This window comes from Hylobates moloch, unplaced genomic scaffold (genome assembly GCF_009828535.3).
Source record: "Hylobates moloch isolate HMO894 unplaced genomic scaffold, HMol_V3 SCAFFOLD_11, whole genome shotgun sequence".
Classification (NCBI taxonomy): domain Eukaryota; kingdom Metazoa; phylum Chordata; class Mammalia; order Primates; family Hylobatidae; genus Hylobates; species Hylobates moloch.
This window is the reverse complement of record NW_026652286.1, coordinates 29,029,330-29,042,574: the sequence shown is the minus strand read 5'-3', so window position 1 is coordinate 29,042,574 and position 13,245 is coordinate 29,029,330. Positions and strand designations below refer to the sequence as shown.

The 13,245-nt window shown below is 43.2% G+C and overlaps 1 pseudogene; it reads left to right on the top strand.

Annotated features, from left to right (window-relative positions):
• The first annotated feature begins 11,211 nt into the window (after window positions 1–11,211).
• Window positions 11,212–11,807, top strand: LOC116477293 (serine/arginine-rich splicing factor 3-like; annotated as a pseudogene).
• The last annotated feature ends 1,438 nt before the right edge of the window (window positions 11,808–13,245 follow it).

Below are 13,245 nucleotides of genomic sequence, written 5' to 3'. Positions count from 1 at the left end.
ACTTCCGGCGCCTTCCTATGCGGTCTGCCCGCCCCCTTCCCTCCACGGCCTATATCCTTTCAGGGCCGCTACAGCGCTCGCGAGTCTCTGCGTAACTTCCGCTTTGAGGCCGAGACACGTACAAACGTGATACGTGGCTGCTGGCGTCGGCCCGAGAGGCAAGGACTAGGCATTTTAGCGACCAAGGGGGTGTGGCTAAGCGAGAGAGCGGCTTCCCTGGTGGCCCGGGCGCGCGGCCTTGTCATCTGTTGCTCCTTGTGAGCGCTGGGTAGAGAAAGTGAGGAGGTGGAGGGTTTACTCGCCAGGCCTGGGTTCTCTGGGTGTCACGGGTAGGCGCTCAGATCCAAAATTGTGAACAGACGGATCTCGAGCCGGGATTTGGGCTACCTGTGTCTAGGCGCTCGCGAAGCTGCGCAGGCGCACACAGCAGCGCGGTGGTCCTGTCTTGGATGCCCATTACTCATCAAATTCGACCACATGCCGTGCGCTTACCTTCTACTCAGATGCACGCCTGCCGGGGATGGGGGCACGCGCTTACTGCTTTTGCCCCGTTTAGAAAATAGGTTTTATGTGGAGCAGCCAACCTGTGTTTTTGCTCAGGCAATGGAGTAAGGAATTTCTCACATACAGACCCAGGCTTGACATACTTTGGTGTACCGATGAACATATGCTTCATATTCATATTCATTGGGATCCTAGTCCTGACTTCCTTTTGAGAGTTATCTTGGATCTGTAAGATCATTTCGACTTAGCAAAAACACTGAAAATAATTAGGCAAACCTGAGTCTGCAAGTGGGAACCGGCCAGGGGATTGATAGCAAACAGGTACTCGGGATCTTTTCGGTGGGATGGAAATGCCTCCAAACTGGATTGTGGGGATGGTTGCACTATACATGTACTAAAAATCGTACACTTAAGACGGGTAAGAATGATACAGTATGTAAATATGTCAAGCTGTTAGAACATGCTAGACAAAGCTGCTGGGTCTTACTCTTTGATGGTTTAATGCTGTGAACGTAATTCAAAATCAAAGCTGTTGGAACTTTAAATTATTTTGCGCCTTAAAGGAATGTCATTATGGAACCTGAGCCACATAACAGGCAGCTGCCTTTGTTCCTCTGATTATAGATGAGCCTTTCTTTCCTACATCGTTTTGTGAAAACACAGGGAGAAGACAGCCATCTACAAACCAAGTAGAGAGACCTCAAGGTAACCACACCTTGATCGTGGAATTCTAGCCACCAGAATTGTTAGACAATAAATGTCTGTTGTTTAGGCCACCTAGTCTGTGGTACTTTGTTATTGGCAGCCCTAGCAAACGAATACACTGGCATATGGTGTTTTCAATTAATGCCAACCATCATTTCTCAAGGAAGCTCTTCCTGAGTTATTTCAGGGCCCCTTTTATAAATTCTTACAGCCCCCCAGTATTTCCCTTCATGGAACATTTCACAGTTTGTAATTACATATTTGTTCTTTTTTTTTTTTAAACTATTGGCTATATCTGTGGTAGACAGAGCTATGAAAATGGGCATAAGCCTATTTTACCCATCGCTGTTTCCATCACCAGCACAGTTCCCAGCACAGTTCCCTGCTAACGCACATAAAAGCTGCAACAAAGATTTTTTGACCAAATTAATGAATCGATAAGTGAAAAGCTCCCAAGATTCAATATTCTAATACTTAGCATACATTGAGCCCTTACTATATGCTTAGTGCTTGACATGGATTATCTGACTTAATCATGAGTGTCGTATAAGGCATTCTTGTTACTGTTTTATAGATGAAAAGCTGAAGCTTGAAGAGATGAAATTAGACTAATACTGTACCGTTAGTCAATCGGAGAGCCAAGACTAGAACCCTTAGATTACCCAAACCAGACTCTATATTTCAGTTAGCCCATTTGAGCTGGTACAAGTCTATGTACATGGAGTTATAATGTAAAAGGGCTTGGATTAGGTAACTAATACCTAGTTAGTCAAAATCAAGAACAACTGCTGGAGGTGGGAATGAGGTAAGGAATGAGAGGAGCAATTTTCCTGTATCCTTGTAAAACATTCTGTCATTGAGTTCAGCAAATACTTCCTGGGAAACTACTACTGTGTACCCAACCTTATGGATGATACAAAGAAAGACCCATATCCTGCCTGCCTGATGAGAACTTTTAATTCTTGTGTGAACACAAGTAACAATTATGTAAAACAAAGTGCTAACTGTATTAGGGATACAAAGTGTGGGGAATAGCGTTGCCAGATTTAGCAAATAAAAATGTGGACATACAGTTAGGATCTTGCTCTGTCACTCAAGCTGGAGTGTGGTGGTGCGATCATGGCTCACTGCAACCTCAACCTGGGTTCAAGCCATCCTCCCACCTCAGCCTCCCAAGTAGCTGGGACCACAGGTGTATGCGACCACGCCTGGTTAAATTTTGTATTTTTTGTAGAGATGAGGTTTCACCATGTTGCCCAGGCTGGTCTTGAACTTCTGAGCTCAAGTAATCTGCCCATCTGGGATTCCCAAATTGCTGGGATTATAGGCATGAGCCACCGTGCCCAGCCCATCCAGTTAAATTGGAAAGACATACACCAAAAATCATTTTTTTTTTTTTTTGAGACGGAGTCTCGCTGTCACCCAGGCTGGAGTGCAGTGGCGCGATCTCGGCTCATTGCAAGCTCTGCCTCCTGGGTTCACGCCATTCTCCTGCCTCAGCCTCCTGAGTAGTTGGGACTACAGGCGCCCACCACCATGCCCGGCTAATTTTTGTATTTTTAGTAGAGACGGGGTTTCACCGTGTTAGCCAGGATGGTCTCGATCTCCTGACCTCGTGATCCGCCCGCCTCGGCCTCCCAAAGTGCTGGGATTACAGGCGTGAGCCACCGCGCCCGGCCCACTTGTTGTTTATCTGAAATTCACCTTTAGGTGTCTTGTATTTATCTGGCAACTCTAGAAGTGTTGGAATTCCAGCTACAACATTACATTTAGAGAATGTGAAAAGCATATTAAAGGGTTGAAAGAACAAGTAGTGGGTGTATTTAGGAGAATGCTAGGAAATAAAGGTCAGAAAAGTAAGTGAAGTTCAGGCGAGATGGCTGACACCTGCAATCCCAACACTTTGGGAGGCCGAGGTAGGCGGATTGCCTGAGGTCAGGAGTTCGAGACCAGCCTGGCCAACGTGGCAAAACCCCATCTCTACAAAAATACAAAAATTTGCTGGGCATGGCAGTGGGCGCCTGTAGTCCCAGCTGCTTGGGAGGTTGAGGCAGCAGAATCGTTTGAACCCGGGAGATGGAGGTTGCAGTGAGCCGAGATCATACCACTGCACTCCAGCCTGGGTGACAGTGAGACTCCAGGCATGAGGAAGGACAGGTGAGTGTGATACTTCAAGATACTTGGTGATGAAGAAAAGGTGAGTGGTAATACAATAACCAGGGTTGGGGGTAGAGGCTGTTGGTAAAAAGGTAAACTCGGGTAGTGGGAACCAGAAAGAATGGAATGAACTGGGTCTTTGCCAACCGCAGGTCCAGGCTCTGCCGTGGAAGGGCTGTGTGTCCTTAGTCAAGTTTCTGTTTTGTACTTTTTGATGTATGGCACAGTATTTGAATATAAGGTTTGATGTAAAAAATTTTCAAACAAAAAAATAACATAAAGCTCCATCAGCCTCCCTCAATCTCATCTCCCTCCCTAGAGGATATTACCATATAAAGTTGCTAAGTGTGCTTCTGAGATGTTTGTATACACAAAATTATGCCTAATGTACAATATATAATGCACATATATAAATGTACTATATATATGTAGGATACATAGAACATATAATATTAGCATATCAATATAAATCTAGGATATGTGTCTTTGAAAATATATAACTTGGTTGTGTGTCCTTGGTTTATTTATAGAAATGAGACACACACATACATATGTATATGTGCTGTGGGCTGAATTGTGGTCCCCCCAAAATTTGTGTATTGAAACCCTAACCCTAACCCCCAATGTGAATATATTTGGAGACAGGGCCTCTGAAGAGGTAATTAAAGCCAGGCGTGATGGCTCGTACCTGTAATCCCAGCACTTTGGGAGGCTGAGGCAGGCTGATCACTGGAGGTCAGGAGTTTGAGACCAGCTTGGCCAACATGGTAAAACCCCATCTGTACTAAAAATACAAAAATTAGCCAGGCATGGTGGTAAATGCCTGTAGTCTCAGCTACACAGGAGGCTGAGGCACAAGGATCACTTGAACCTGGGAGGTAAAGGTTGCAGTGAGCTGAAATGGCACCACTGCACACTCCAGCCTGGGTAACAGAGCAAGACTACATCTCTAAAAAAAAATAATAAATAAAGAGGTAATTAAGGGCCGGGTGGGGTGGCTTATGCCTGTAATCCCAGCACTTTGGGAGGCCAAGGTGGGTAGATCACCCGAAGTCAGGAGTTCGAGACCAGCCTGACCAACATGGTGAAAACCCATCTCTACTAAAAATATAAAAATTAGCCAGGCATGGTGGCACACACCTGTAGTCCCAGCTACTCAGGAGGCTGAGGCAGGAGAATTGCTTGAACTTGGGAGGTAGAGGTTGCAGTGAGCCGAGATCATCTCACTGCACTCCATCCAGTCTGGGCCACAGAGCCAGACTCCATTTAAAAAAAAAAAGAAAGAAAGAAAGAAAAAAAAGAGGTAATTAAGGTTAAATGAGGTCATTGGGATGGGGCCCTGATCCAATAGAACTGGAGCCCTTTTTGGAAAAGGAAGAGACACCAGAGATGCACACGCCCAGAGAAGAGGCCATGTGAGGACACAGTGAGAAAACAGCAATTTGTAAGCCAAGCAAAGAGGTCTCAGAAGAAACCAACCATGCTGACACTTTAATCTTAGACTTGTAGCCTCCAGAACTGTGAGAAAATAAATTTTTGTTGTTTAAGTCACTGGACTGCGGTATTTTGTTATGGCAGCCATAGCAGATTCAGACAATATGTAACTTGGGTTTTCTCTTGTTTCAATTTAAAATATGTCTTATAGCTGTTTTCCTGTCAGTACAAATTGATCGACTTTGTTTCGTATAACTACTGCATCATATCATATTCCGTAGTTTTGTTTTGTTTTTTTTGAGATGGCTCTGTCACCCAAGCTGAAGTGCAGTGGAACGATCTCGGCTCACTGGAACCCCCGCCTTCTGGGTTCAAGTGATGCTTCTGCCTCAGCCTCCCGAGTAGCTGGGATTATAGGCAGCCCCCAACACGCTCAGCTAATTTTTGTATTATTAGTAGAGATGAGGTTTAACCATGTTGGCCAGCTGGTCTCAAACTCCTGATCTCAAGTGATCCACCGGCCTCGACCTCCCAGAGTGCTGGGATTACAGGCGTGAGCCACTGTGCCTGGCCCAGAGTATGTATTTAACATAGTTTATTTAACCACAGGACTATTAATGAATTGTAAGGCTGCTTAAAAATGTTCATTATCATGAACAATGCTGCCATGAATGTCCTTGCACATGCGTTTTTGTGCAAATACTGATCATGTTTCCCTATGTTAGATATTTAGATACTTAGAAATTGGATTGGGGGGATGAAGGTATGTACATTTAAAATTTTAATAGCTACTACCAAGTTGTCCTCCAAAAAGGGCATACCAATTTAGATTCCCACCAACAATATATTGGAGCTATTGGAGCACCCTTTTCTCTATACTTCATCAGATCTGGATATTATTAAACTTAAATTTTTGTCAATTTCATGGGTGAAAAGTATCTCATTATTTATTCTGCATATCCTTGATTACCAGCTAGCATCTTTTCGTATGCTACTTGATAATTTGTTGGGCTTTTTTCTTCTTTAAATTGTTCACATCTGCAGTGGGTATTTTGATTATTTCTTTGGCATCAATCTCACTGTCTCTCCCATCGTACGGCAGAAATTCCATCTGGGTGGAATTTCTCCGTGGGGACGCATGCCTTGGTCATTCATCCACATTCCCTTGGTGGCAAGTCAATTGCGGGGACGCCTGCTTTGGCTGCTCACCCACGTTGCAGCCCAGGGCTGCTCCCCACCCTCCCCCTCCTTGTCTCTACCCTTCTCTTTAAACTTGTCTCCTTCACTATAGGGAGTCTTCCACCCTCCATTCCTCCTCCTTCTCCCTTTTCTCCTTCTCATCTGGTCACTCCCACCTACTCCCCCACTGAAACTTCCACCTATCAGTCTCTTCCCACAGAAGGCAAATGGTTCTTAGACCAAGGAAAATATCTCCTTCCAGTCTCACAGGCCCATTCTGTTCTATCATCATTTCATAACCTCTTCCATGTAGGTTACAAGCCGCTAGCCCGCCTCTTAGAATCTCTCTATCTTGGAAATCTATCCTCAAGGAAATCACTTCTTAGTTGTTCCATCTGCTATTCTACTACTCCTCAGGGATTGTTCAGGCCCCCTCCCTTCTCTACACATCAAGCTCGTGGATTTGCCCCCACCCAGGACTGGCAAATTGACTTTACTCACATGCTCGAGTCAGGAAACAAAAATACCTCCTGGTCTAGGTAGACACTTTCACTGGATGGGGAGAGGCCTTTCCCACAGGGTCTGAGAAGGCCACCATGGTCATTTCTTCCCTTCTTTCAGACATAATTCCTCAGTTTGAGACCAGCCTGGCCAACATGGTGAATCCCTGTCTCTACTAAAAATACAAAAATAAGCTAGGCGTGGTGGCATGCACTTATAATCCCAGCTACTCGAGAGGCTGAGGCAGGAGAATTGCTTGAACCTGGGAGAGGGAGGTTGCAGTGAGCCGAGATCACTGCACTCTAGCCTGGGCAACAGAGCAAGACTCCATCTCAAAAACAAAAACATATAAATAGATGAGCTTATACTACACTATTATTTTTTTCACCTATCACCTAATGTTTTCACTTATTAATATAAATCTTAAACACTATTTCATGTACAACATTATTCTTAGTGGTTATAGAGTATCACATGTGCATACCACAGTTAATTTAATAAACTCTCTATAGCCAGGCACGGTGGCTCATGCCTGTAATCTCAGCACTTTGGGAGGTCGAGGCGAGCAGATCACCTGAGGTCAGGAGTTCGAGACCAGCTTGGCCAACATGGTGAAACCCCGTCTCTACTAAAAAATACAAAAATTAGCCAGGCATGGTGGCAGGCACCTTAATCTCAGCTACTTGGGAGGCAGAGGCAGGATAATCGTTTGAACCCAGGAAGCAGAGGTTGCAGTGAGTCGAGATCAAGCCATTGCACTCAAACCTGGGGGACAAGAGCGAGACTTCTCTAAAAAAAAAATTGACAAATAAATATAAATAAAAATAATGAACTTTCTGTAGATGAACATTTAAGCTATCTCTACATTTTTGCTGTATAAAGAACACTTGGCAACAAGTATTTTTAATTCATTTTTGTACTAGTTTTCCATTATTTTATCCTTGTATTTTTGCTGGGAACTTTTTTTTCTTACCTCACTCGTTCTTTCCTCTTCACCCCCTTTCTCCTTGCTCATTCTTCATGCTCAAACATACCTAAATATCTATAAGGGTTTAATTCTTGTTCACTTTACAAAACTAGAATCAGCCAGACACAGTGGCTCAAGTCTGTAATCCTAGCACTTTGGGAGCCCAAGGCAGGAGGATAGCTTGAGGCCAGGAGTTCCAGCAGCCTGGGCAACTCGGTGAGATCACATCTCTATACTAAATAAAGAAATTAGCCCAGTGTGGTGGTACACACCTATAGTCCTAACTACTCAGGAGGCTGAGGTAGGAGAATTGCTTGAGCTCAGGAATTTGAAGTTATAGTGAGCTATGATCTCACCACTACACTCCAGCCTGGGTGATGGAGTGAGATCTTGTCTCTTGAAAAAAAGAAATCATAGGCTTTCCTCTGAAATTTGCTGTTTTCATTTTGCCAAAGCTCACAGAAGCCCCTCTAGAGCACTTGATATGGCTCTAACGTATATTTTAAGTAGCTGCCACAATATCCGGTGGGATGGGTATACCATGATTTTAGTCAATCATTCTCTTGTTGAGAACACCCAAGTTATTTATTTATTTATTTATTTATTTATTTATTTATTTATTTATTTATTTTTTGAGGCAGAGTCTTGCTCTTTCACCCAGGCCGGAGTGCAGTGGTGCTATCTGGGCTCACTGAAAGCTCCGCCTCCCGGGTTCACACCATTCTCCTGCCTCAGCCTCCCGTGTAGCTGGGACTACAGGCGACCGCCACCATGCCTGGCTAATTTTTTGTATTTTTAGTAGAGATGGGGTTTCACCATGTTAGCCAGGATCGTCTCAATCTCCTGACCTCGTGATCCACCCGCCTCAGCCTCCCAAAGTACTGGGATTACAGGCGTGAGACACCGCGCCCGGCCCACCCAAGTTATTTCTAGGGCTTAAACATTACAAAAACTCCTGCAATAAATGTCATTGTGTGTATGACCTTATGTGCCCATTACCAATTTATTGCCTTTTCCAAATTCATCCTTTTTGATGGCTCTCTAAATAACAGTTCTGGGCCCTTTAAATATTTTTCCCTTGCAAGTGATGCTAGAGACATTGAAGGAGAGTCTCTTGCTTCCTGGTTCCTGTGTGCTTCTTTGGCTGTCTCCTTGTAGTCAAGTTGGTGTCTTAGTCCTCAGGCTCCTGCAGTGCATGGCGATTGGTGCACCAGCAGCCACAGCTTCCTCCCAGTACTCTCCCCCAGGGAGTTTTATAGAAGAGTTCCTACAGTGAGACATCTCCCTGTGAACAGCTTTCCCCAGCACCCTAGAAGACAGATATTTAACACGTTTCAGAGGATGGATTTCCAATCAGTTCCACTGATTTCTGTCACTTAGTAAGCCACAGCCATGTCTGTTCCAACAAGATCTGGATCTCAGCCGTAGGTCTTCCTTGGATCTTCTATCTCATTTATGGGGTTAGTGGTTGCTTCCTAACCTAACTGCTTCCTTTTTGTTTGTTTGTTTTTGTTTGTTTGAGACGAGGTCTCGCTCTGTCGCCCAGGCTGGAAGGCAACGGCACAATCTCGGCCATTGGAATGCTATGCAGCCATAAAAAATGATGAGTTCATGTCCTTTGTAGGGACATGGATGAAACTGGAAAACATCATTCTTAGTAAACTATCGCAAGGACAAAAAACCAAACACCACATGTTCTCACTCATAGGTGGGAATTGAACTATGAGAACTCATGGACACAGGAAGGGGAACATCACACTCCGGGGACTGTTGTGGGGTGGGGGGAGGGGGGAGGGACAGCATTAGGAGATATACCTAATGCTAAATGACGAGTTAATGGGTGCAGCACAACAACATGGCACATGGATACATATGTAACAAACCTGCACATTGTGCACATGTACCCTAAAACCTAAAGTATAATAATAAAAAAGGCAATGAAAAAAAGTAAGATACAGAAAAAAAAAAAAGAGGACACAAACAAAGGTAAGAACATTCCATGCTCATGGATAGGAAGAATCAATATCATGAAAATGGCCATACTGCCCAAGGTAATTTATAGATTCAATGCCATCTCCATCAAGCTACCAATGACTTTCTTCACAGAATTGGAAAAAACTACTTTCAAGTTCATATAGAACCATAAAAGAGCCCGCATTGCCGAGTCAATCCTAAGCCAAAAGAACAAAGCTGGAGGCATCACGCTACCTGACTTCAAACTATACTACAAGGCTACAGTAACCAAAACAGCATGGTACTGGTAGCAAAACAGAGATATAGACCAATAGAACAGAACAGAGCCCTCAGAAATAATGCCGCATATCTACAACCATCTGATCTTTGACAAACCTGACAAAAACAAGAAATGGGGAAAGGATTCCCTATTTAATAAATGGTGCTGGGAAAACTGGCTAGCCATATGTAGAAAGCTGAAACTGGATCCCTTCCTTACATCTTATACAAAAATTAATTCAAGATGGATTAAAGACTTACATGTCAGACCTAAAATCATAAAAACCCTAGAAGAAAACCTAGGCAATACCATTCAGGACATAGGCATGGGCAAGGACTTCATGACTAAAACACCAAAAACAATCGCAACAAAAGCCAAAATTGACAAATGGGATCTAATTAAACTAAAGAGCTTCTGCACAGCAAAAGAAACTACCATCAGAGTGAACAGGCAACCTACAGAATGGGAAAAAATTTTTGCAATCTACTCATCTGACAAAGGGCTAATATCCAGAATCTACAAAAAGCTTAAATAAATGTACAAGAAAAAACCAAACAACCCCATCAAAAAGTGGGTGAAGGATATGAACAGACACTTCTCAAAAGAAGATATTTATGCAGCCAAAAAACACATGAAAAAATGCTCATCATCACTGGCCATCAGAGAAATGCAAATCAAAACCACAATGAGATACCATTTTACACCAGTTAGAATGGCAATCATTAAAAAGTCAGGAAACAGGTGCTAGAGAGGATGTGGAGAAATAGGAACACTTTTACACTGTTGGTGGGACTGTAAACTAGTTCAACCATTGTGGAAGACGGTGTGGCGATTCCTCAGGGATCTAGAACTAGAAATACCATTTGACCCAGCCATCCCATTACTGGGTATATACCCAAAGGATTATAAATCATGCTGCTATAAAGACACGTGCACATGTACGTTTATTGCAGCACAATTCACAATAGCAAAGACTTGGAACCAACCCAAATGTCCGTCAATGATAGACTGGATTAAGAAAATGTGGCATATATGCACCATGGAATACTATGCAGCCATAAAAAAGCATGAGTTCATGTCCTTTGTAGGGACATGGATGAAGCTGGAAACCATCATTCTGAGCAAACTATCACAAGGACAAAAAACCAAACACCACGTGTTCTCACTCATAGGTGGGAATTGAACAATGAGAACACTTGGACACTGGGTGGGGAACACCACACACCAGGGCCTGTCATGGGGTGGGAGGAGGTGGGAGAGATAGCAGTAGGAGATATACCTATGTAAATGATGAGTTAATGGGTGCAGCACACCAACATGGCACATGTATACATATGTAACAAACCTGCACATTGTGTACATGTACCCTAGACTTAAAGTATAATAAAATAAAATAAAAAAAAATTTAGGCGCCATTTCATGGACGCCGGGTGAGCGAGAGCATTGGTGGGTGTTGGGCCGGAGGAAAGCAGGAAGGCCCATCGGAGCATGTGGATTTGAGTCGCCGCAGTTTTTAACCCTAGATCTCGAAATGCATTGTGATTCCTGTCCATTGGACTGAAAGGTTTATGAAGGCAATCTTGGAAACAATGGCAACAAGACCGAATTGGAACGGGCTTTTGGCTACTATGGACCACTCCGAAGTGTGTGGGTTGCTAGAAACCCACCCGGGTTTGCTTTTGTTGAATTTGAAGATCCCCGAGATGTAGCTGATGCAGTTCCATCCCCGAGAGCTAGACGGAAGAACACTATGTGGCTGCCGCGTAAGAGTGGAACTGTCCAATGGTGAAAAAAGAAGTAGAAATCATGGCCCACCTCCCTCTTGGGTTCATCGCCCTCAAGATGATTATTGTAGGAGTAGTCCTCCACCTCGTCGCAGATCTCCAAGAAGGAGAAACTTCTCTGGCAGTTGCAGCAGGTCCCTTTCTAGAGATAGGAGAAGAGAGAGATCGCTGTCTCGGGAGAGAAATCACAAGCTGTCCCGATCCTTCTCTAGGTCTCGTAGCCAATCTAGGTCAAATGAAAGGAAATAGAAGACAGTTTGCAAGAGAAGTGGCATACCGGAAATTACTTCATCTGACAGGAGTATGTACAGAAAATTCAAGTTTTGTTTGAGACTTCATAAGCTTGGTGCATTTTTAAGATGTTTTAGCTGTTCGAATCTGTTTGTCTCTGGAAACAGTGACACAGAGCTAATTCTCTATGGTTTGAAATGGATCATATGAGGCATGTAATACCAAGAATTGTTATTTTACAATGTTCCCTTAAGCAAGATTGAATTTGCTTTGAACTTTAGTTACTCATAGACTGACAATAAACCTCTAAACCTGCCCAGCAGAAGTGTGATTTTTTTTTTTTAATACAGAAACAACTGGCAAAAATTGAACTAAGATTTACTTTTTTTCCATAGCTGGGATATAGGATGCAGCTATAGTTGAACAAGCAGTCTTTAAAAACTGCTGTGAAACACAAGCCATCAGGTAAAAAAAACGCTGCACTATTAAATCAGATGTTTTTGAAAAATCCAACTCACTTTCACCCTGGGCAGAGGTTGCCTAGTTGGTATAGAATCTGTTAAGTTTCAAGAAAGTTTACCTTTGCTTTAGGTCATAAGTTCCTTATTTGATTGCTGTATATGAATACATGGCTGTTCGTGACATTCTTTATGTGCAAATTTGAGATTTCAAAAATGTCCTGTCAGTTTAAGGGTACATTGTAGAGCCGAACTTTGAGTTACTGTGCAAGATTTTTTTTTTCATGCTGTCATTTGTAATATGTTTTATGAGAATTCTTGGGATTAAAGTTTTGGTTACAAATTGTTGTTTAACTTGAAAGCCTGTTTTTCCTTGTAAACTCAAATCTGTGAGCTTGGTACCAAGTCCAGGTATAACATTCCTGTTGGAAGCCATACTTATATTTTCTTGTAAAGTGCTTTTGAATTAATAAAATATTAGAAAAAAATTCAGATTGCTGAAATTTTGGGGAGATTAATTTGAGTAATAATAAAATTCTGGTCTCCTGTACAGCCAGTTCTGTGTGAATTAAACTCCTTCTGTATTGTAATTCCCCCCCCCCTTTTTTTTAAGACGGTGTGAAAGCAAGTTTATTAAGAAAGTAAAGGAATTAAGTAAATTATTAAGAAAGTAAAGTAAAGGGAGTCTTGCTCTGTCACCCAGGCTGGAGTGTAGAGGTGAGATCTTGGCTCACTGCAAACTCTGCTTCCTGAATTCAAGCAATTCTCTGCCTCAGCCTCCCAAATAGCTGGGATTACAGGAGCCTGCCACCACGCCTGGCTAATTTTTTGTATTTTTTGTAGAGACGGGGTTTCAGCATGTTGGCCAGGCTGGTCTCGAACTCCTGACCTTGTGATTTACCAACCTCAGCCTCCCAAAGTGCTGGGATTACAGGCGTGAGCCACCGCGCCTGGCTACAGTTCCCCTGTCTTGATACATCAGCTTTGTCTAGGCAGCAGGCAAGGAAAACCTGTTGAGTCGTTACACTGCCACAGCCCCCAAATTAAACAGTTACATATCCTTGAGTTTTCCCTCCTCCTCTAGGCACCCTC